The sequence below is a fragment of the Macrobrachium nipponense genome, chromosome 15, assembly GCF_015104395.2.
Source record: "Macrobrachium nipponense isolate FS-2020 chromosome 15, ASM1510439v2, whole genome shotgun sequence".
NCBI classification, from domain to species: Eukaryota; Metazoa; Arthropoda; class Malacostraca; order Decapoda; family Palaemonidae; genus Macrobrachium; species Macrobrachium nipponense.
In genome coordinates, this window is record NC_087208.1 from 20209461 (window position 1) to 20236101 (window position 26641).

Consider the following 26641-nt stretch of genomic DNA (forward strand, 5'->3'; position numbering starts at 1 on the left):
AGAGAGAGAGAGAGAGAGAGAGAGAGAGAGAGAGAATTATAAATATATAATTATCTACGGGAGGGTTGAGTAACTAGCTGTAATGAAATTAAGAAGTAATGAGAGAGATCAAACAAGCAATGAGATATATCTCGCAGATCAGCATATAATGCAAAAATGATACTTTATATAAGAGCGAAGAAATATGTTACCGTCTCACTCTCATTCTGTCTGCTTCTGAAGCCCTCACTGTATCCCATTAACACTAACGTTAGCCTTTCAAAATCTTCTTGAAAACTTTTGAGTACCAATTTTTTGGGTTCTAATCTGCAAAGTCACTTCACCAGGCGAAATCATGACAAGAAACTGCACAAACAAATTCTGAATAATAGAAAATGATGAGTCAAAGAAAATAGAATTAGCCAGGGTCCCGATATGACTGAGTAGTAGTTTACATATCGGGGAGAAAATCGAATTTCCGGAGAATGAAATACGGAAAATGTAATGGGACATTTCCATAAAACCCTTAGGAATAAGTGAAGGCAAATTTGGTCAATAAAAACTGAGGAAAACGAAAAAAAATTTATGTTGTGAGGATGATTTAAGGTAAAGAATCGTATGGTCGATAATAAAGAAAAATAAATTATTCAATTCAAGTTAAACATGAACAAATAAAGCTGAGAAAATGAAATTTCTCTTTGGATAGAAGAATTGTTACAATGAAGCAATAAGCAAATTTAGTAAAAGGTATTTGATAAGGAAGACGAGCTCGTTATTTATCACCAGTCTTTATACAGTTATCCACCGAAAAAGAAGAACGAACAGTCTGTCCACTTACAGCAGCAAAGGAAGAAAGACCAGAAAAAATTGAAAATGAATTTTACTGGGCTTGATTTCTTTGCACAATTTGAATCACCATATTAAGCCACATTACTCGAAATCCACAAGATGAAATATTTGAAGTATAAAACAATTCCGTAAAATTAAATTGATTTCCGTATTACTTACATTTTGGTCACAGTTCTCTATTTCTATGCTTTCTTTCTTTCAAGTTCGAACGTTAGGAAAGTTTTGAACACCTTTACTATAATGGCAGTTCACAAAGTTGTCTTTACCTACGGAAACAGATTCGTTAGTTCACATATCATTATGTATGAGTATCTACAACATGGTTTTTAAAGGGTGGATTATAGTAAAAAAATTGAGATAATAAAATCACCGAATGGGCGATAATCCACGTCAGTTAACTAGTCTAAGACTTTCCAAGTATCTGTGACGCGTGAAAGATTTCTAAAGCATACTGAAAAACAGAACTATTATCCTTTCAAAAGCAAATATGACAGATGCAAAACTTGTAGGAAAGTGTCCTTTATGTCAGGGAGTGACTTCATGCTGACTTTACTGCGCTAACAAGGAATTCATCCCACCTGGTATGACAACGACACATCCGCCCCCCCCCCCCACCCCCACCCCCACCCTCTATCTGTTTTTCAAATACTTTTCATTTAATTCTGCAAAAAAAAAAAATTAAGTTTTGCAAGAAAATAGGGTTGTAATAACTCATTCTTTTTACACAGAGTTTTGTCCTTCAGAAGCAATATAGTTCAATTCAACTCTTTCCTATTGGGTTAACTTTTATCATTAAGTTTCGACATTCTAGAAATAAAGTTGGACTTGAACTATTTTATTATTAAGAATTAGACTTGAAACTATTCAATTATCAAGAAATATCACAATGACTTCCCCATATCAAACTTCAAATGACAATATTATATATATATATATAGATATATATATATATATATATATATATCTGGCGTGAACCCCTTTATATACGCGATGTCTCCTAAAAAGGGGTTCGTCTGAAGAGCAAAGCCTTCCGTCTCCCACAAGAATTCTCACAGGTTACCTAAGTCAAGTATCTGGCCAATAAACACTGATTCAACTTTCAATCCATATCTCTAGTCCTTGCAAGAATTCGAGGGTCTTATAAATAAAACTACTACTCGCAGACGAAGTTTCTTGTTTGACGCCAAGTCATACAAAGCAGGTCACCCACTAAACGACTCAAGTCTGCAACGGAATGAACTTCATTCCGTCGAAGTCATCTCTCGTATAACTTGCAAACATCTTTTCAGCTGAAGCTTCCTATGAGGTAGGATTCATCCCAAGACTAGGCTACTTGAAATCCTTGAGAAGTCGATTGAAATCTAATGGGAAACTGCTCTATTCTATATAACAGCCTTAAATTCAAGAGATAAACATCCATTCACCGAAGAGGGAATGACAATTGTTATGTAATAACCCCCTAAGAAACTATATTTCTTTCCTCTATCTGAAACGAAGATGGCGAAGTTGAATCTTGCGAGGGATTCTGGGGCTCACAAGACATCCGGGAAAAATCAGGAGAAAAACACTATTTCAATCGTTCCATGCACGAAACTCACCAGCAACGAATAATCAAGAAGAAACTGGACTACACGCACACTCATACACACACCCACACCTCTGAGAACGGGAATCAAGGTGAAAGCACTAAAGAAAAGAAAATCAAGCACAAAATATACACAGTACTGCTTCCTAGTAACCACTGCATGAATTGCTCCGGTCTTTTACTCTTGATCCACATCGATTTGTCTACGGAAAAGTTATGACAAGCGTGTCAAACTAACATCACCTAAAAATGGTCATAAATGCCTAAGGAAATATAATGGGAACATTAAAAATCACGAGATTCTGCAGAAATATCACAACTGTCAATCTCTGTCTTTCGAACTAAGAAAATTTCCAAAGCTAAGTCATACAAGCTTTGGAAGGATATTTTAATTGCTATAAATTTAATACATAACAGACAGGACGTATTAGTGCATGAATTAACAAACACAAGTATTACACGCAGGAGAGAGAGAGAGAGAGAGAGAGAGAGAGAGAGAGAGAGAAGAGAGAGAGAGAGAGAGAGAGAGAGAGAGAGAGAGCTGCAGTTAAAAATACTTTTCGATTTCTAAGCTACATTAGAAAATGATACTAAGAGAAAAAATAAATAAAAAAAATATATATAATTTAATTAAATATTATATTATATATATATATTATATCTATATATATATATAAATATATATATGATAATATTTATATATATATATATATATATATATATAACTATATATATATATAATATATATACAGCGTGCGTGTACCGATGTGTACACATATATGTATGTATAGAATAATAAGTGTGGAGAAGCAGAGAAACGCGCCAGAGAGAAAAGGAATGAAATTTAGGGTAAGAAAAAGTTATAAACAAATGTCTGAACGAGCGAATAAGGGAGTGACCTTGATGATGCCTGAAGCGGGTGAACGAAAGGTTCTGCAACGCGACACCTAGAGTTTTCATTGGGTTACACTCAGGATAACAAGGAAAACATCAGTGCAAAAAATCACATTCAGATAAAAAATAAAAAACTCGATAATTATTTCAAGAAAACACGGTAGTCGCCTTCTGAACAGACTTCCTTTCAACATCTCTGTTTATAATGGTTTATCTGGCACCTTTTGCTTCGTCGTCTTATTCTCCCGATTCCTGTTCTTCGCTGCTTGGAAGCACGACGTACGAAGTCGACCACTATGATGTCAATGAACAACAGCGGTTGCACTTGAAGTCCTGAGGTGCCGTCTGGCGCGATCAAATCTCACAAGGATTCACAATCATCGCAAATGTGCTTCCAAATGATATCCTCGTCTTGAAACGTCACAAGAGAGAGAGAGAGAGAGATAGGGAGACGCAAGCGGTACGGCACACATGTAATATGACCGTGAGTTCTTCGGAAGAATCAAGCCGCCGATTTCAAGCAACGAAGCAAACAAGCAAGCAAGCAAATGGGAGGAGAGGTGTGGGGACGGGGGAGGGGGAGGGGGGAAGGCATCAGTAATTTTGCAATGTCACACAGTCTGGCAAGAGCCGACCAACCAACCAACCTCGAAGCCTTTCCTTCATTCAGAAGCAGAGCTGTAAATCAAACACACGATGCGTTTTAATGGTCCCTTTTTCGAGCGCAAAATCAATAAGCTTTTTCAATGACCCTCTGCGCCACCAAAAGGAGTCGCCCTGAAGGACAACTCCTCGCGTAGCAAGAGCAAAACACAAACACGTTCGGCTGAGCGTCCCCAGGCCTCAATACTGCCTCAACACCAGACGATGTATTTATATATCCTTTTTAAGGTTCTTGAGGCTTATTTTAGAGCACCACGCTAGGACAGCAGGACTGTCTGGCCAGGCTGATGACCAGCACAGGAGAGAGAGAGAGAGAGAGAGAGAGAGAGAGAGAGAGAGCAAATCTGTTCAGAAGGGACCTTCGATAGATAAAAATGGGTTAGAATCAGACCGAGGAAAGAGGAGAAAAAATGAAGGATGTTGGTAACAGGCACAGAGAGTAAAAAGGTGCTTGATATTCCAGATACTTTTTCTGTATCAATTTAATAGTAAAGGATGACATTTATCGTCTTTTGCTGCATAAAGATGGTTGCAAGGGTTAAGCGGGTCCCCCATCCACTCCCCCTCTCTCGCCAGGAGCTGTTCAAAACCTCTTGCTTTTATAGCCCTACTTCTAAGAGCGTTTCAGACCCTATGGTGGCACGAATGAATAGAGGTGCTTACGCTTATTATTATCTAAAAGCGAACGTAAGTGTCATGCTCGAATGTACACATAACGGGAGGAGAGAATCGAAATGTTTATATGTATGTATGCGCCCTCCTAGTACCCGAGTACATAATACTACATATATACAGTTTGTACAACTCCGGCAAACAAAAACCCTATACGGAGGGAGGGAGAGAGAGTGTTTCAAGATTATATATATATATATATATATATTATATATCTATAATATCTATATATATATATATATATATATATATAGTAAGCGAGGTTACTTGTGGTGCAGTTGCATTTTGGATCATGTGGATGTGTGCTGGAGGATGGATTGCGATAGCAGTCAAGGGGAGAGAGAGAGAGAGAGAGAGAGAGAGAGAGAGAGAGAATGCAACGACAAAACCCAGAAAGGATATGATGCTCCAGTATTTCAGTATTTCATTCTTTGCCCTTCCCATCCCTTCACAACTGCGCTTTCACCTTTGTCGTACTAACTGTTGAGGGAATTTCACATCACGCAGAGCAATGAGAATGCTACTATTTCCTTCTACTGAGGGCTCCATGAATCTTGGTTAGGTACTCCTCTCTCTAGGAATACAGCCCTAACCACGGCCGCTTCCCAGAGCAGCAGCAATGTCCAGTTTGTGCCACTTATCACTACCATGACACCGGTCTTCCATTAATACACTGGCCTACTGGATGTAGAGGGAGACATCCTGAACTTTGGAGCATCTCCTCTACCATGTGGTTCAAAACCCTCCACTAAGTACTTAGTATCGCATACATCGGTTTACTGTACCTCCTATCGTGTTTTACAACATATGACAATAACATCGTTATTATTAATGATGATCATATAGTGAAAATAAATGAAGACTATTTTGGAATTGCTAAGACCATTCTGTTAACTAAATATACTATTCACGTCTTCAAGAGAACTAAGATAAAATAAGAGAATGCTACCAAATAATATATCCCGGGTTCAACACTTGTTTATCCTTTTTATTGTTTTTTAACAATAAACAATCAGGCAGGAAACCCTGACCCAGGAGCAAAAGCACTCGCTTTGTGATACAAAAAAAAGAAAGAAAAAAAACTATGAAAGCAATATCAGCTAGTTATTTGCTGGAATGGTAAGTTTTTTCTGGAATGATACGCTTTTTTTCCCTCTTGCGCAATCAGGCGCATCAACGAATATGTGGGGCTCAGAAATTTTGTCCCAAATTCAAGATCACAACAGGTTTCAAATTCCGATGCTGTAGTATAGCCTATTCGAAATTCTCGACGTTATTTATAGTCGAAGTGCCGAAACGCAGCCGAATAAAAAACATATATTCACGATTCCTCCAGGCGGGGTATGACCTTTATAATGAAAATAGTATCACCAGTAACCTGCCAGTTATATACCTACGACAATGCACGTAGGATCTTTCCTAGATATTGGCCCCGAGGGTTTTAACCCGGTATGTATCCACCTTCTGCTGCGTGTTTGGTACAGGCCCGTTGGGGATTACCGTAAAAAAACATAAACAAGAGTGTAAATATCATAAAGATAATGAACCCAAGAAATACTGGTCATAGATACCGGCATCCGAAAACCCATTGGGGTCCACTATCTAGGAAAGATAGTCGACAGTTAACCTGTTTTACAAAACAAATGATCTATCTGGATGCTACCTGCTTCTTAAGCAAAAATCTAGAATGGGCGAAAATATTCAGCCACTTTTACCTGTATTACTGATTATAATGGCTATTGCACGACTGTAATATCGAAAACACGTCACAAACAGTGTACGATCCCAAATTATAAGTTTAAAACTGCACATCACAAAGAATAATCGTTATTGTGAATTATCAGTATTGACACAAAACGTCTATGTAATTTAACTGCAAATACTACCATTTAGTTAAATTTGATTCTAGCCCCGGGAACCCTCCGAATAACATGATGACTGAAATAATCAAAGCTCCCTCTGTGAATACAAAATCCAAAAGATTTACACTAATTCGTGACAACGGAATTCGAGTATTTATTTGTGTATCTAAAAACGCAAGATTAGTTATGAAGACAAATACTTCCTGGTTTTAATGCCTTGAATTATAACAGACACTTGCCTCACGTAAAATCAGCAGCAACAACAACAAAACTAATATTAATATTAATAATATTAATAAAATAATAATAATGAACAAATAACGTATCGTCATAACTTACATAAATTTATATCTTACGTAAACTGAATGCAACATGCCAGCTTTTCTATATAAAGAACCTCCACAAGTTGACCTAAAAAATCTATTACTTCATTATAAAATCCGGAACTTTCTCCAAAAAGCATGAATGAATGTAGCATTAAAACAAGAAAACTCCCGATTATAGACAGGACTTCTTTCAGAACACTTGAACTTTGAGCACTGGAAGGAACACTTACCCCCTCTGTGAGAAACCGCACCTGACAAAGAAATAAAGAGATATTAAAAATAGCATCAATTCACATCCGAATAGCATTACGGCAAAGTTATGACAAGTTACTCAAACATTTTCCTTTATTTACTGAGCTTGAATGGAAATTATTCGGTGGCTCATGACAAACAAGGAAATGACCACTACACTTTCATGATCTCTGCCTATGATTTTAGTTCGGTTTGTCATTCTGACAGCAGGATAAAACTAAAGACAGGAAATTGATGAAACATGGCAAAAATATCAATCGGTTACCCGTTCCTATGATAATTACTTTTTGACAGGTATCGACTGTGATAATTACTTTTTGACAGGCATCGATGACGATACGGAGATTTTTGGCTGGCTAGTTTATTTATACGGCCTCATGCCAGCAAGGGTCCTTGTCTAGAGGCTGCCCGTAATTGTGGTAGAGTTCAAGTGTATAAGAGTGCTGATGTGGATCTCTGCACTCAACCGACCGAGACGATTTCTAGCCCTAGGAACCATGCCAGAACTTCACCGATACAGATAACCGCCTAACGTTTATCTGCTGGAGGGAATTACTCATCAAAGGACGCCATCAATTCCCTTATACCTGTTATGCTACACGAGCACAGATTCATTAGGATAAAATCAAAAGGCCATTAACTACAATTCAAGTAACCACAGAAGAGACGCGCATTTGAGAAAAAGAGAACGAGATACCTAAAAGAGGTCATAAATACAGCATTACATGCTAGACATATTTAAAAAAACATATTAAATTTAACAAAAATGTCCACTATAAACAGACAAAGAACTAGGTTTTTCCTCTCATATAAGCCAAAATACAGAACGACCACAGATGCCATGTCAGAATTATCACCAACCTCTTTCTATCACCAACAGCTTTCTATTTTCTATATATGGGTTAAAGGACAAGGAGACGGCAAACCTAAGGTCGCTAACTAGCCCCAAGTCCCAAGAAAACTAGAAAACGGCTATGAAAGGATAAAAGAATGGGCGTAACAACAAAGGACGCGATCAACCTATTTCTTAAAAAGAGAGAGAGAGAGCTAGAAAAAAAGTTTTAACAGACAGGAAAGAAAAACGGAAGCCTCAAGAGAATCCCAAAACTTAGCAGTAGGAGGAGAGAAGCAGTTCTTGAACCGTGAAATCCGAGGATTATCAATTTCCTGGACGTAAATGAGGGAAAGGTTGGCCTGATAAATGTTACCAGACTACTTGAGAGTAGGAGGAATTCTCCCAATGATCTAATTAAAACTAACTGGAATAACCCCTGGGGAGAGAGAGAGAGAGAGCCACTTCGAGGCGAGAGGAAGAGAATCGACAGATGATTCGAGGGAGGGGATTAATGATCGAAAAAATTCTCAGAATTAATTCTAATGAAGGAGATACACAAGCATCCTTAATATGAGAGTATATCTTCAGACAAATATGAATAAATCTAACATACAGTTTCAATAATAAAAATGAAAAGAATTCAAGACGTCATTCTCAACAATTAGGTACACCAAAGTTTCAAAGGGTATACAGAACAATCTGAATTATATCATTTCTGCCAACTGACAGAAGTGAGGGGTTCAGTTAAACTTGAATGGGAGAGGTAACAGAGAGATAAGAAGGCACTGTCTCTGGACGACACTGAATCAAACTAACGTAGAGGGTGCCAATTCACAACGCTCACAAAATCTGAAATATTATATGAAAATAAGGCAATCTGAAATGACTGCAGTAAACAGAAGAGGGCTGGGAGAATCATGAAGAAATGTGCAGAAGCGATTCATTAGCAGAAGCATGAATCATAGAAGAGGTAACCTGGAGAGAGTATCTGATAAAGAAGAGTAAGAGTCACTGAACTGCCCAGTCTTACAAAGTTGACCTGGCAGCAATAAATGAGATGTGTTGTTCCTGAAAGGTATAAAGGTATTATATGATTATCTAAGAGAAATAACAGTCTCTCAGAACTCTATAATACCCAATACAATTTTCTTTCTTTCTTTTTGTTAAATCTTCAGCTGAAAACCATTATGGATAGAGTTAACAGCCTGTACAAGGAGGAGGTCTCCAATCTGGAGCAACTGCACTCTCAGGACTAGAATCAACCAACTACCTAGGTAAGACAGCAAGCAGATCCCTAGCATAAAGGCTCAAGCTGACACCAAATGAGGAGCTGTCACCAGTCCAAAAGTACAGAGCTTTGAACTTGTAGACAGTTTCTTTGCAGGAAAGCAGGTCTTCATGGAGGACTGACAGGTAGTTACCTGAAAGTATATGTTCTTGAAATTCACAGAAATCACGATGTCTTCTCTGATGATACCCAATACAGAAGAAATTGTTTCCCCCTTGAACTGAGTACGAGCAGAAACTCATTTAAAAGAGAGAGACGAATGACAGGTCTCCTATCACTAGTCAGCTTCTCCACCAAGAAAAGATGACAGTAAAAGTCTGGAGAGTGTTGTCCATGATTCCCAGCTAATTCTTTTCCTGCACTGCCCTAACCTTTGCCAACAGGATCAAAGTTTTGGAGGTCTGGAGAGAAAGCCAGAAACATAATCAGTAACAGCGAGTGGAGTGTATTGGGCCTTGAAAAAAGAAAAATTTTCTAAGACAATTTGTATTTTTCATAGCTACAAACCTGAGGTCTTAACAATAGGGTAATGTTCTAGCGCCTAGCTGGATCCAGTTAAATCATAGATGAAAAGCAAGAAATCTTGTGAGATCTGGCAACGCATGCATATATCGGGTAAAAACTGTTCAAAGACCACGCACCCACGCTACAGCGTGAATAGAGGGTTTAACTATTTGAACACAAAGCAACCAAACTATCGGTATGACTACCTTACCCACCTGTACCAGACCGGTCCAGCGAATGATGTGTCTATTCCTCAACCCACCTGTAGGAAGAAGGAAAGGAACAAGAGAAAGAAAGAGACCAGCCAACTCACTCATTCTCTCTTCCACACAATCATCTTAGGTAAGATACAAACATGCCCTGTTAAGGGCAACGATGAGTTACACAATCTGTTAGGCAGCCACCACAGGACCTAGGGAAAATGTGTCCATAGATCTGTGGACAACATCTTTAAGATAGAAAGAGGTGAACGTGAACTGGCGTATTCAAGTACCAGCGCTCAGAACTCTAAGAAAAGCCAGAGAGGGACCAATACCCCTGACGTCACTTGCTCTAGCCTGCACAGACATGGTGGTGGAATCATCAAGAGTCAAATACCCCTGTCTGATAGCTTCATGTATCCAAAAAGAGATTGTATTCTTGGGCACCTCTTTCTTCGTATGCCCCATGGTAACAAAAAGCCTACAACAACCTGGCCAAGATGTTGTGTCTTAAGACATAACAAAAACTCTTGAGAATCACCACCCACAAAGTCATCCAGTGATGGAATGGAAAAGGAGGCGAACCAGTCATCCTGCACTGAGGGATTCTGGGTCTTAGCCACGAATTCTGGGACAATTTCGAAGGACACTGACCCCCCAATCCCTGGTGTGCTTCACATCTAGCTCAAGCCATGTAGCTCCCCCACTCTCTTCGAAGAAGCCAAGGCCAGGATGAAAACTGTTTTGAGTGTCAAGTTCCTGTCTGATGAATGATACAAAGGCTCATGAGGAGCTTTAGTGAAACTTCTCAAGACCAACGAAACATCCCATGTTGGAGGCTTGAGCTCTCTAGGAGAACACGACTGCTTAAACCCCTTGACTACCAAGGAGAGTTCCCAGGATGAGGAGATGTCGATACCTCTAAGACGTAACACTAAACTCAGGGCTGCCCTGTAGCCTCTAATGGCGGAAACAGACAAGCCTTTTTCATCCCTGAGGAAGGTCAAAAAGTCTGCTATGTGCTGAATAGAGATTCTGAGTGGAGGAAAACCCTGTTTACGACACCAATCACAGTAAATCGCACATTTGCCTTGGTAAACGGCAGAGATAGACTTTCTGAGACTGCTGGACATACGTCCTGCTGTCTTCTGAGAAAAGCCTCTCGCACAGAGGAGATACCTGATAGCCTCCAACTGTGAAGAGACAGGGATTCTACTGACTGGTGGAATCTTTTTACATGTGGGTGACAAAGAAGATGCCACCACAGGGGAATCTCCCTTGGCACCTCTGACAACAACAACAGGAGATCTGGAAACCATTCCGCCTGCGGCCACAGAGGGGCTACCAATGTCATCCTGAGACTCTGCGAACTCATCAACTTGTTCAGGACTTGGCGGATCAAACAAAACGGAGGGAAGGCATACACTTCCAGGTTGTCCCAAGGATGTTGGAACACGTCCTTCGCTAACGCTAGAGGATCCGGAACCACTGAACAGAATATCTCCAGTTTCCTCTTAGACAGGGTCGCAAAGAGGTCCAGCATAGGTCTCCCCCAAACCTGGAAGAGCCTGTCTGCCACGGCCTGATGGAGAGAGCATCCTGTGCCTAGAATTTGATCCTGATGACTGAGCTTGTCCACGACCACATTCCTTTTGCATATGATATACCTGGCTGAGAGCTCCACCAAATTGCTGACCGCCCACTGGTGAACCTCAACTGTTAAGGCATGAAGTTGACGCAAAACCAGGCCTCCCTGCTTGGTCACATAAGTGACCATTGTGGTGTTGTTCTAAATAAAAACAACAGAATGGCCCTCTACTTTCTCCCAAAATTCATTCAGACCCAGAAAGGCTGCCTTTAACTCTAAGATGTTGATATGCTGCTGTCTGTCCTCCAAACTCCAAATGCCCGAAGTAATGAAGCCGAAATGAACGCCCCAACCTGCGAAGGAGGTATTTGAAAACAGAAGGAAGTCCGGCGGAAGAGAACGCAGAGGAACACCCTTCAAGAGAATCTGGTCGTCCAACCACCAACGAAGATCTTCTCTCACTTCCAGAGACAGAGGAACCCTTATCGGGCGAGTCCCCTGCCGGAGACCAGAATTCCCTCAGTCTCCATTGCAGAGACCGAAGGTGAAGTCACCCATGAGGGACCAGCTTCTCCAGAGAAGACAAAATTCCCAGAAGAATCTGCCACTGAGCTGACTGATCTGGTTGCAATAGGAAGTCGCACCCCACTACTCGCAACTTCTCCAATCTCTGATCCGACGGGAAAACTCGAGACTGCCGTATCAATGATCATGCCTAGATAGAGAATCCTTTGAATTGGTATGAAATTTGACTTCTCTTGGTTTACCATGATGCCAAGTTCCAGACAAAACTGAAGCAGACGATCTCTGTCCTGCAGCAGCTTCTCTCTGGAACCTACTAAGACCAACCAATCATCGAGGTACCTCAGCATGGGCCCATGTTGAGACGAGATAGAAGACTCTTGTGAACACCTGAGGGGCTGTGGTCAACCCGAAGCACAGGACTTTAAACTCGAAGAACTTGTCTCCGAGAGAGAAGTGAAGGAACTTTCTGGACGATGGATGAATAGGGATCTGGATGCATGTGTCCTTTAGATCTATTGACAGCATAAAGTTGCTTTCCCTCACAGCTGCTAACACTGATCGCGGGGTCTCCATCTTGAACCCCAGAGACGGACATATCACTTCCTCTATTGCACCTTTATCCAGCATTTTCTGCACTTCCTCCTGGAGAGCCAAAAACTTCGGAGGATCTGGGAGATACACTCGGCTGAGCAGAGGTTTATCTGAGAGCGGGGGAGAGAAGTCGAATGGTAGTAGAATGGGTGCGTGGTCTTTGACTAATTTTCACCCGATTTACGCACACGTTGCCAGATCTCACAAGATTCCTTGCTTTTCATCTATGATTTAACCGGATCCAGCTAGGCGCTAGAAAATTATCCTATTGTTGAGACCGGAGGTTTGTTTGCGTATGAACAAGTAGTCTGCAACTATCCTGAAGAACACAGACTACATAATACAGCTCTGTCCATTGTCTCTGAAATTGACCAGTGGTCACATGACTGATATCTATCTTCTTGGAGCAGCTGGAGAGGAGGTCTGCCTGCTGCAGCATTTCCTTTCTTGCTTTTCCCCCTTTCCTCCTTTTCTGCAGGAGCTGGAGATGGTGCCTGAGATGGCTAAGAAAGCATCTAACCCTTGCTAGAGAAGAAGCACAAGTTACCCCAAAAGCTAAGCTCCAGCTGTCTTCACAGCACAGAGGGGACATAAATGAAACTGCATAGTAATAGGTAAAGAAGTCTTCTGCATAGTAATAGGTAAAGAAGCCTTCCACACAGTAATAGGTAAAGAAGTCTTGTCTGCCAAAAAGCTTTTCATCAACAGCCACTTCTATTTTACTTTTTGGAAAGAGCAAACTGAATCCCACAACCACCCTGCTGTCCTGTACAGGGTCCTGAACCAGAGATCAGACTTTTCACCTAGACCAAAACACCTCAAGGATGCTGAGACTCTGGTCGAAGTAATGATACTGGGTTTGCCTACCCCAAATCACTGCCCTCACAATTGAGCTCAATGTTCTCTTGAGTGTCATGCCAACTCAGCCTAGTGGGGTTTGGAAGGAGAAGGACTCCTGGTTCTATCAGTCCTTAAGGAAAAAGATGAATCCTCTTATGATGGAGAGGGAGACAATGCCCAATTGCCATGGTGATCACACTCAAAACTGCAGACACAAAAGATCAGAACTTTAAGTATCATAACTGAATCACAAGCCAAAATTATTCATAACACCATGAAATCATGGTCCACATTTCCATAACCTTTCAAATGATCAGCCAAAACTGAACTAGTGTTGTAGAGGCTATGGACAAATGCGTATGTGTGCTACTATGCATGTGCACACTGGTAATCTTGGATGAACTAGGAACAACCAAAGTGTTTGCGTCATCATGTATGCATAATTTGCTGTGATACCCAGCAGTTTTGTAATGTGGTGACCTTTACATGTGGTCCTTCTTTATGCACATGCTCAATTTCTAGATCTAGTAGTATATGTACATCAAGAGCTCTCAATGAACTCTGCAATATTAAAAGGGTGGCATGTTCTCGCACATACAGATCGTCTTGATATCCAAGAGTATCACATTGGAAACCTATTGAAAGTAACCCCCTGTCCACACATGCACAATCAACAGACCATACATAAACTGAACAAGAGGTACCCCTGGCTCTACATCAGTGTACCTTTGCTAAAGTATGGGAAAAATTGTCCAGGGAAGACCCTCTGATCTTGGAATAAGTAGGAAGACTCAAGGTCCTGTGTGTGCTCAGGAATGCCCAAGTCAACCCTACTTACAGCAGATATCTCGCCCAAAGGTGTGTGTGAACACCATTGCCAACCCTGGGAGAGGACTACCTACACCTCCTCCTCTTCTTTCTATGTAAAGACCAAAAAGGGAGGAGCAGCTTGATGAAGGAACAACAGTCTTACTCTTTGCTACCACAGCAGGATAACAAACTAAAACAAGTTACAGCAGAGGGAGGAGTCTGACATGTTCAACATCAGAGGTATCTCCCACAGGTAGGACAACCCATTATGGGAGACTCAACAAAGGTTGGGCTCCTTTGGAGGGGCAAACAGCAACAGCACCAAGAGCAGGAAAGGAACCCATAGCCATAGCTAAGTGATCCAAAAAGGCAGAGAATGGCAGACTTCCCAAAAAGGAAAGCCACAGTTACTCTACTGAAGCTGAATCCCTGGAGCAGATACTGAAACAGTGTTAGGAGGGGGCAAACCTCTAACACATGCCACAATCTCACTTGAAAGAACTCACCACGCATACCTGGGTTAGCATTGTTGGAAAGAGCATGTTTGTCACTACATTCATACATATAAACCACTTGGTGAGCCTGAGGAGACTCAGCAGAAGGTAGGGAGTTAGAAAGGGAAGTCTAGGAGAAAGGTGTTGAAATAATTCAGCGGTATCAAAGGCAGAAGTGTCCCCTTTGAATAAACAGGTGAACATCTTTTGGACTTCCTATACTACTGCCAAAAGAGACCACATGCCTCAGGAACTACCAATACAGAGCAACAAAGCTGGTTAACACAAAGGGCATAAAACAGCCAAGCACTTACTTTTGTTAAAGAAGACAAAACTAGTTTCAACCTAATGATCAATCAGAGCACACCATGATGTTTTGACTGGCAAAAGAAAAAGAGCTTGTTCCTGGAATGTGAGTGGGGAGTTTCTCCTGCTTACTTACCTGCCTCCAATAAACCACTTTGATACCTAGTTTCAGTGATTCCGGATCGCACTGTGAAATGCTTCTACTTAAGAAGCAGTGGTTTGTACTCCTGTGGGAACAAATTAATTTTATGAACTTTCAAAGTGATCATGTTTCAGTTCCAATCCTGTCAGTGTGGTAAGTAAGCAATATCCTTATCTTTATGGATAACAGTGTAAACCAAATGTTGGTAGGCTACCAGTGAACAACAGTGCACTAATTCAACAATAAGCCAAGATTGTAAATAATGTGGTAATGAGTGAAGGCCATCTTCAGAAAATGATACAGTACCTAAACAGGGCAACTTATCAGAGCTATCCATGAAGCACCATGAACTTCAATTACCAAAGCTTAAGATAAGGAGTCATTTCAAATCAAGTGTGGGATGCCATAGGGGGCAGGGGTGGAGGAATAAAACCCTCTAGTGAGGGTAAGATACAGTATACGTATTCTGATTAGCTTCGGTCTGGCACCCTATGTTACAAACACATATGGTATAGTTCTCTGACTAGATATAAGATTTATTTAAATTTCCCTATCCCTATCAAGGCAAATTACATTTTTTTAATGTTTCCAGCTTCAAAACCCCATCTCTCCACTATGGTTCCAAGTACTTTGTTAGAAGGGATTAAGAAAACAAAATGAAATCAGTGATAGTCAAAAGAACAGAATATATGCAGCATTAAAAATATATGCTTCATATTTCTGGCAATAAATACAAAACGTAGTTGTCTTAAAGTATGTAATTTTTAGGCTTACTCTGCTATGACTAGAAACAAATTGGATACACAGAGTTTTGTGTATCCAAATATTTTCTATTCTGTAAATGTGATTATGGTCATTCTATGAGTGATAGATGGTGGTGGTGATAGTAGCATCACACTCTCTATAACTGAGATTATATTAAGGTAAGCTTGAGGAGGTTAGTTAATGCATATCTTCAATCATTCCTCCACTAATGAGTTCAACAATAGATGTTTGGTGGTAGCAAAACATGATTACAGTGTCTATTTTTCTTTTGCATTTTACTCATTTTCAACTTGCATTTTTGGTAATTTTGAATTTTTTTTCCCCCACTCCGGACCTCTTGGGCTTCAACTTCTCCAACCTTGGTGTAAGGGGGGACACACACACACACACATACACACACACACACACACACACACACACACACACACACACATATATATATATATATATATATATATATATAGATATATATATATATATATATTATTATATATCTTCAATTAATCATAAGATACATAAATCATGCAAGGATTCACCAAAATCTTTACACACTTCCAACATGTGGGTTTAGTTAATGCTTTGATAACCATGAAAATTAGGAGTACTGTAACACAGTATAACACTGCAAATAGAATTTTGATTTATAATACTAATTGGATGGTAATCAAAAAGTTAAAATTAAATGAAGAAAAGAATGAATAGTGAAAAAAGGGTGAGTTTAGGAGACTGCAGAACATTTCGGGCCCTGGCATCCAAGATACTACAATCAAAGTCAGAATTTAATAACAGATTTGAGAGAGATACTTCAATCATTAAAAAATCTCCCATTACTTTGTTTTAAGATATTAAAAGCCTTCCCCTGCCTACTTGGTGATTGCTACAACAGCAAAAACAGGATTACTGATAATTTCCATAAGGACCAAACTAATGTGTGGGGCTTTGGTATTTTATTTTTACTTTACCACTAGTTCTTGACAAAGAACATTCCTTCTTGTTGTTGTTGTTGTCAAGTTCATTACAATACTTAATACAAAATGCCTACTATTGTAGATTCACATCAACCGTGCATTTGATGTCTAGGTCAGTCCCTTACGACCCTCCGGATTGACTGTTGAGGGAGTTCACATAGGCAGGATGTATGTTCCACCTCTCCTGAGGGATACTTTTGAAAGATGTATCCCTCAGGAGAGGTGGAACATAGATCCTACCCATGTGAACTCTCTCGAGAGACTGAGAGTTTCCAGCCCCGCGATTGGTTTATCAACAGCCAATCTGGAGCGTTGTAGGGGACTGGCCTAGACATCAAATGCACGGTTAATGTGAATCTACTATAGTATCTATTGCACTTATACTGTTACTGGGATACTTACTTACTGACACTAATACTTGCTATGTTCGCAAGAAGGGCTTTGGTTTGGATATTTTTTTCCAAGAGCATTGTAGGTAAGGATAGCTCCCATATTTGGAACCTCTTGTTATTTTCATCTTAAAACATGGGAATGTGGACATTGCTGAAAACTGATTGGCTCTTTCAAGTTTCATTAATTATGTAGGATTTTGGAATTCATGGTTCCTTGGGTGTAAACATGTAACTCTTGTTCCTAGGACTATTTTGCCCAATTGGATTTTTTTTTTCAGTGTATTTCTATTATGCTAATTTTCAGTAACAAATTAGAAGTTTAAAGATACTGGAATCCTTTTTATCCAGCAATTATGGGGACCTCAGTAGGAAAGCAGTTTTTGGGGGAGTAAAATATAAAAGGGTGAAATACTGAACAAAGATGTAATCTAGCATCCCCATGATAATTCTACTTGCTCTGATTCTGATTATGGTCAGGCTTAATGAACGTTTTCAAAGTGGCACCAAGCACTGGGTAAGTAAGGACCTGGTGCATAAAGGAACCTACCAAATTTTGTTGTTGTGTGGGGTGCCATCTGGTGGTTGTGCATGTTAGCATTTTTAATTGTAGTTTCTCTACTAATCTACTTATAAAGAACCCTTGTCTGTTGTTTGAACGTTAACTCTGAACTGTCACTAACTCTTGGTCACTCTCAGGGAATTTGTCTTATATTCCATATTTCTAGTATGAAGACTTGTGAATTTCAGTGACCTCACTATGGTATTTGTGAAGAAACAGGTAAGTTCATGACATGGATTTATCTATTATCTATGAGTGGAATACGTATTTGCTTTGGTTAGGTTAGGTTAAGTACACTCATTTTTCTGTTTTCTTTCACCCAAAAGCCCACTTTCCCACTGTGCTCCCCAATAATTGTGGGCTTTAAGGGAGGGTCCTGTATCTGTGAAACTACTAATTTCCTACAGTAATGAACATCAGAAATAATCAAAGCACACATTAAAAATACGAAAATTACATTTGCAGCTCCAGACTGGGACAATGACTTAAAGTAAAAATATTTTTTTCTTGAAGGGGGACTATGTAGAGTCTTTAAATAGCGGAATTGACAGTGCATAAAAGAAATGAACAGCGAATAAAACAGTAAAAGTAATGAGTAAAAGCTGAGAACAATTAATACAGGGTCCATTGTTACTGGTCTAATGGAGGCTGGCTAGAGACGTTTGGCTAGCCTATAACTATAACTAGGAGAAGGCCATGAAACCATAAATCTTACAAGACAAATCAAGTAAGGGCCAAAAGACGCAATCTGAGCACATCACAACGGGTAGATCCATTCTTGATTGTATTAGTAAAACCTAGGCTCAACTCAGGCCTCAGCCTTTAATGCTACCCTTAAAGCTTAAACTACCTTTCACTCGTTATTACTAACAGCATTCTGGAAGCAGGGCAAATCCTGATTAGCTAAGAGATTACCAGAATGAATGTGGTTAATATCAATGCCTATTAAACTCATTCTTATGTCGTGCTACTCTAACAAAGCCATAAGTAGACTAGTGTGTCATGTACCAAAGAATATAGGCTAGGCTAAGTACCTTTGGTAAGGATAGGCCTAGGCTACACATTGGCTACGAGGCCGAGAATAATTTCATATTTACGCCAGTATGTTACCCACTTACCCCTATAATCGGCGTATGTCTAATCCGCAATCGGGTTTCGATTCGTGGCTACGACAGAAAATTCACAGTAACTTCACATGGAAATTTGACACAGTGCTGACTGCTGGCGATGACACTTTAGTCTTTAAAACGCCCACCCACAGCCAGCAGGTGCGTTTCTTAAGGTGATTTTGTTACCACGAAACTAAATAATCATTTAAAAGGATTAAAAGAATTAAGCCAGAATTCCTAATGGGTCTGCGTGTATGTGTTTAAATATTAATCAATTTGTGTGAATATTCGTGGTAAGCGGATTCAGCCAAAGCATACAGGAAAGTACAAATGTTGTTCATTTGAATAAAAAATTACGACTGGATATTAAAAAGAAATGTTAGTAATTGGTCAAAATTATTATATTTCCGTAGTTTTACAAGACTTACTACATTCAGTAGGTAATACTGCATTAAGTGTTCTATAAAGATGTGACGTCTGACAACATATTTGCTTCATGTTAAACACTCCTAAGTTTGACTTCGTGTCTAAACTCTAATTTGACGACGAGTGGTGACATTCGCGGTAATTGCGGTTAAGTTAGGATTTGATTTGTGTTAGCGTTGTGATACGTCTGTAAATGTAACTGTACCAAATTTACAATGTCATCAAGTGACTACCTATAATCTGCATGGATATGTGTGTGGGAGCGGATTTACGTGTTTTTGACATTATTACTGCCCATTCATCGTACAGAGGTTAGGCCAGATGTAGCTGGGTTTGGCTTTGGCTCCTGGATGGCGTCTTCAACCATTCTAAGGTAACCGGAATGTCTTTAGATAATTGTTAAGCTGCTATAGCAGTCGAAGTTTCCAATGTTCTAGTATGACGAAATTTATATTTTTTCTAGCAACCTATGACGAAAGCAAGTCAGTGACCAAAAGGATTAAGGATCACAAGTCAATGACCAAAATGTAAGTCGATGGCGAGAAGGGCTAGGCCTAGTGGATGGTTTGGCACTTCTGTCTCCTGTAGGGTCGTAGCCTACTAGTATATGCCTTCAGATATCGTTTTGCAACCATAGCTTGGTATATCATAGCTTTTCAAAGTTACAGTTCTTTAGTAGGCTATGCCCAGTTTTATGCTGGGCAGGACAAAAGCTAGTCAAAGTGAACATTCATGTCATGGAATAGCCTAGTACTATCGAGCTTTCACAAGTAGCCTACCACAGGTCTGTGGCGAATAGGACTAGGCCTAGTGGAAGGCTTGTCATTGCTGTGTCCTTTAAGATCGGCATAGGTAGCCTATATCATTATTGTTTTGCAATTACCTAGGTCTAGCTTTTCACTTTCCTACAATTTTGTAGCTGCTTTTAACAATTTTGCATTTCATGAAGGCAAGTCAAAATGAGTAGGCTAATGGAACTTTGGAGCACATTGCTTCACAGTTACTGTCGGAAATTTTCCCTCCAACTGTGATGATTCTGTCTGCAGATTCTATGGACTTCCATAGCCTGGCCTTAAGGGCTCAATCAATGAACATCCAAATTAAGGATCAGGGTGGGATTTTCCACTTTTATTAAACTAAACTATTTAAATTTAGGCACAGGATGTTGGTACGGCAGCCGTATCCCGATCACGGTAGATATTGGTACGGCAGTGAATTGCGCATGCGTCAATTTCAGACTTCCTGCCGTACAAATAACATAGTGTGGTGGGGGAACGGCAGATTCTGTCAGTGGTACCGTATTGCGCTCTTGACTTGCTGTAGGTACGGCAGTTAGCTGTATCCATTTACCAGTTTGCTAATCATACTGTATTATGTGACCAGAGTTCGGTTTTTAGGCGGGACAGTCCCGTTTTTTTAACATTTGTCCCTCTTTTTTATTTAGCAAAATGCCCCCCCTCCTTTTTGTTTTGCCTTTGTGAATTTTGTCCCTCTTTTTTTTTTTTTGTGCTACAAAAAAAAGAAACTATCCCAATTTTAATGGAATAGTGCTGAAATTTTGTTTAATTTTGCCATTTCACTAGTTGGTAAATTCGATCGTCTTCTCCGACAGCTGCAATACCCAATGAAGTGAATTTAAAGAATATTGTAAAGTGTATAAAGGCGGCCCTTTGCAACTGCCGATGTCGTGCAGAAGAAAGGGCCGAGAAAGTCACCAAAGGTACGATGGTAGTGTATATAATCCTCCTTGAATCTCCTCTTCGGAGCTCTTTTCAGGACCGATTCGATCGTTCATGACCTACTTATATACAATTTTTGAAAGTTTCAGTCTTCATAGTTGTCTATGGCTTTCAGCTCGTTATAGCCTGAAAACATGTTTTTCGGCGAAAACTAATGTATTATTCCGCGGTTCATGCTGTTCCGTCACCATTTTTCATGCTGTCACTGATATGCCTGAGGCGGTAAACAAGGGTTCGCGCATGTGCAATTCACTGCCATACCAATATCTACCGCGATCGGGGTACGGCTGCCGTACCAATATCCAGTTCGTTAAAATTTATCAATACATTAACTGAAAGGCGGACTCGCCATAGCTGGCAACATACTGATGAAATCAACTCTGAAATAAATGGACCGCTGTTGTAAATTATTCAATGACTGATATTACCAGGTTAGCCAGATCTTGTTGGCATATAGGCCCACCTGAAGGGACAGCTCCCAACCCTTGCACAAGGACAAATGAAAAAGGGACAAGTAAAACTTTACAATTTTTATTATAAGAATAAATCCTACTGTCATGTGCTCCCAACACTAACAACCTTACCCATTGTGGTTGGGCACAGCGAACACGTGACTCCACGGTCATGGAATAAATGAACTTTGATTTTCAAATTACGGGCAAAATCACAACACCACACATTCAAACTAACTTAGGTCACTTCAATTTCACACTAAATCTAATTGTAGTGTTAGTAAAAAAACTAATTTTCTTTAATGCACTATGTACCTTAACTTTGGGAACATTCGATGTTTTAAAAAGATTGCGCCATGTAAGCCATGTTGTTGGTCATTGAGACGATGTCGGAACAAGGATTGAAATAAAGTTATGTTGCTGCCAAGATGCTTATATTATTATGTGCTTCCATTATTATGCCATTCTCCACACCTATATTATGAATGGCAACGAGGATAACCCATGAAGAGACGTCTCCAACGAAGTTATGAGGTGTCAAGAGCCTGTTCATCCAGAAACCTGGTTTTTGTTGGAGCAGTCGAGTTTGCATATAGCCCTGGCCAGACTATGGTAGCGTGCGTTAGCCTACCCTACTGGATACGTGAGTAACTTAGCCTAACTTAGATTACTGGTGGCAATGGCTACCCTGTTGCAGTTAACGCCCTACCAGCATTTTCCCCCCTACCAGCATTTTCCCCTGAGGAGTTGGCAAATGTTTCACAGAAGTGGGCAGACTGGAAGGAGTCTTTTTCATACTATATACAAGGTAGTGGTATAACAGAGGATTCCCAGAAAAAAGGTGTATTGCTTCACTAAGCAGGTATGGACGTACAACATATTTTTTGAACATTAACTGTTGCTGGAGATACTTTTGATGATGCAGTTGCAGCTTTGGATAATCATTTCATGCCTAAAAAGAATGTGGCATATGAGAGGCATGTTTTCAGGCAAGCTTGCCAAGGTCCATCCGAAAGTATGAATGCTATTTAACTAGGTTAAGAAATTTGATTAAGTCGTGTGAGTACCCTGCAGCTGAGGTAAATTTTAATTTAACGGATCAGATCATAGAGAAGTGTTTTTCTAAGAAACTAAGAGTAAGGTTTTTAAGGGAAAGAAACCTGACTTTAGATAATATTGTGGAGATGGCAAGAGCTTATGAAATGGCTGAGAGCCAGGCTAGGCAAATCGAAGAGGATTTTGTTAGGCCTAGGCCAGATAATCTTAAAGTGAATAAGTTAGAATATCAAGCCCATGGTAATATTACGTTTCAAGGAAAAATAGGAAGAAGCATAGGAAGTTTTGTGCATTCTAATAGGCCGGAGAAATGGTAGGCCTAACTCAAGTGTAAATCAAAGTTGTTAGCGATGTGGTCTGCAAGGTCATTGGCATAATGACTGTGTTGTTGCCAGGGATAATGCTTGCTGAAGTTGTGGTAAAATTGGACATTTAGCCCGTGTTTGCCGGTCCAACCTTAGTAGTGTTTCTCATACTAATTATGAGTCAGATCATATGCCTAAAGCATCAGTGTCACAACCAGGAATGAAAAAGCCCTGGGGAGAAAGTGGTTGTTCTGGAAATTATTCCAGAGGTCCAAGAGGTTATTCTGGGCTAAACCAGCATGTCAGTGTTGTTAAAGATTCTCAGAGTGAAACTTTTTATGATGATGATCACTATGAAGACCATTATTTGTTTCATGTCGGAGGTATGTGTGAAACATCTACTTTATTTTATTTTAATGTTAGTAATGTACCAATTAAATTTTTGATTGATTCAGGTGCTACTTGTAATCTTATTACTGCAAGTGATTTTGAGATGTTGAGTATGTATGTATGTTTAAGAAACTGTAATAAGAATTTGTATCCTTATGGTGTCACAACTCCATTAAAGGTAAGAGGAGAAATTCAGCAGTAAGATTGCATCTCCATCTGGGAGAGTTTGTGTGGATGCAGATTTTATTGTGGTAGAGAAAAATGATGTCATTGATGATAATTTACTTTGGAAAAATACTGCCATAGCACTAAATATGTTAAGGATTGGTGAGGATGTAAATGCAATAAGTACTAGTACTACATGTGATAAGTATCCCAGTTTGAAAGTTAAATACGAAACTTACTTTTCAGGTCTGGGTAAGTTGACTGATTTTTCACTGAAATTACATGTTATCTCTAATGTGAACCTGTAACACAAACTGTGAGAAGAAGTCCTTTTAATATTAGGGGACAAGTGGAAAAAACACTTGATGATATGTTGGGTTTGGATATTACGTATTGAGCCAGTACAGGGACCTACTGAATGGGTATCGGCTCCTGTATTTGTCCCAAAGCCTGGGAATAGTAATGAATTGTGACTCTGTGTTGATATGAGAAGAGTCAATGAGGCTATTTTGAGAATTAAACATCCAATTCCTACTTTTGATGAATTGTTGATTGATATGAATTGTGCTGTTGTTTTTTCTGAATTTGATTTGAAGTGGGGTTTTCATTAAATTGAGTTAGATCCTGAGAGTAGACATTTAGCCACTTTTGTAACTCACAAAGGTTTACATATTTTGGGTACAAACGTTTATGTTTTGGAGTTAACTGTGCTCATGAGGTTTATCAACATATTTTACAACCAGTATTATATGATTGTGAAGGAGTTAAAGTGCTAGCAGATGACATAATTGTCCATGGTACTAATGTTAAAGAGCATGACAAGAGGTTGGAAAAGGTATTGGTAACATCATGTAGTAGAAATCTAACTCTGAATCCAGATAAATATAAATTTGGTATGGAAAAACTAGTATTTATGGGTCATGTTTTATCAAAGAGAGGCTTTGAACCTACTGATGACAAAGTCAAAGCTGTAAACGAGGCTGAGAGGCCTGAAAATGCAAACGAGGTTAGGAGTTTCCTTGGTCTTGTAAATTACTCTGGAAGGTTTATAAATAATCTGTCTACTGTTGAAGAACCATTGAGAAGGTTAACTATAAAGAGTGTAATTTCAAACATCTAACTCACCTGGTAGTTATATATATAGCTTACGTCCCTGACGTCACGGCAGAATTTCAAAAAACTCGCGGCAATCGCCGATTGGGTAGTCAGGTGCACCACCTGTGCGCCCTCTACCAGGTACGTAGCACCATACCAACTATTCCTCAGATCTTCCCTGCCGCCGCTACGGTGACATCGTTGGAACTTCGCTCGTTATAGCCCGTGTCTTTTGCAGTATTATTTGGTGAAGTACACTTTGGCTTTGGCTTTCGCTTGATTGGATTTTGATTTCGTTTCGATATTGTTGGTTTGACCTTTGCTTGTTTTTGATCTCTCTTTTTGATTTCTCATCATGTCTGATTCTGCTTCAAGTTTGAGAATGTGTGTGAAAGGTTGCAAGACTAGACTTGCTAAATCCTCTTTAGATCCTCATTCTATTTGTAGTAAATGCAGAGGAAAAAGTTTGTGAGATAGGTGATAGATGTGATGAATGTGTGGGCTTGCCTGAGACTGAATGGATTGAATATTACCGCTATGTGCGTAAATTAGAGAAGGATAGGATAAGGAGAGCGAAGAAGACCTTGTCTCGCTCCTCCATAGACAGTCAAGGAATAGATAGTTCTCTATCCCTCGATAATCCTATTGATCCTCCTCCTGTTGTATCATTACCAAATCCAGTTTCAGAAACAGGTAAAAGTCCATCATTACAGGACATGATGACGGCCATTCAAGCCCTTGGTCAACGGGTAGAATCCCTGGCACAAGACAGGGATAAATTATGGTCTAATATGAGAGATATTAAAGTGAATAGTGAAATTAGTGCAAGTGCAGTGGAGGGTGCGGCCGCTCGGACTTGTCGTGCTCCTAGTCCTAGACCTCTTCCAAGCTCACCAACCCCTGTGAGAAGGAAAGTCGACCGACGAAGGGAGGCGAGAGGTTTTAGCTCCCGAGCGGTCGTCCCCTCGAGCGTACCTGTAGACGATCCCCAGGACGCTCACCCTCGCTATAGGAAAGGCGAGGTTAAAGTGTTTTCTTCGTCTTCTGACGACGCAGTACCCAGACGGGGCTGGCGTCAGACTTCTAAATCCAGACCCATTAAAAGGAAATCCCAGGACGCCGAGCGTCTTGATACTGGACGCCAGGACGATATACGTCAAGAGCGTCCAGGATGTAGTCATTGGAGCAGCCCCGAGCGCTTCCCTTCAGGTTCCGATATTTGCTCTCCTACAAATTAAGACGTAAGACGTCGCACAGGCGACCATCGTCTTTGGTAGGAGGCAAGGAAATATTGGAAAGGGGGAAACCTTCGGTGCAAACTGCAACTCCGGATCGTTTCTCTTCGATTCCGATGCTTGCTCTCCTGCCAAATCAAGACGCATGATGTCGCACAAGCGGCCGTCGTCTTTGGCAGGAAGTAAGGAAGGATCGGACGAAGGAGACTTTCGGTGCGTGCTACAACTCCTGTTCGCTTCCCTTTCGTCTCCGATGTTTGCTCTCCTACCAATATAAGACGTAAGATACCGCACAGGCGGCCGTCGTCTTTGGTAGGAGTAAAGGAAGCATCGGACGATTGGATGCCTTCAGTGCATGCTCCTGCTCCTCCTTCGGATTGGCGTTCTTCAGGCCTTTCATCTCAAGACGAACAGAATGAAGAGAGAGAGATTGACTTTGCAACTTCTCTAGTCTGTTCCCAGCAGCAAGAAGCTCCACAGTTTTCCGTACTGCAAGATTTTAAGCAGAAACTCTCCTCTCTTATGCAGTCATATCAACCTGCTACTCTTACTGTTAAACGCCAGGACGAAAAACGTTTTAAAGCACGACGACAGGACGAAAAAACGTCTTGAAACAAGACGCCAGGATGAAAAACATCTTGAAGCAAGACAGCAGGACGATAAGCGTCTTGAAGCAAGACGCCAGGACGAAAGAAGTCTTGAAGGAAGACACCAGGACGAAAAACGTCTTGAAGCAAGACGCAGGGACGAAAAACGTCTTGAAGCAAGACGCAAGGACGA

General features: G+C 40.2%; 1 protein-coding gene across 2 annotated transcripts in view; it reads right to left on the bottom strand.

The window, feature by feature from the left end:
* The window catches only part of LOC135227023 (focadhesin-like), a 600481-nt gene extending 581356 nt beyond the window's left edge, over positions 1–19125 (bottom strand). For both annotated transcript variants that reach the window (XM_064266808.1, XM_064266801.1), the window contains exons 1-2: positions 19008–19125; positions 7061–7081 (exon numbers count right to left, since the gene is read on the bottom strand). The gene's annotated coding sequence lies outside the window, so the exon portion shown is untranslated. The remainder of the gene's footprint in view (positions 1–7060; positions 7082–19007) is intronic.
* Positions 19126–26641: the final 7516 nt, after the last annotated feature.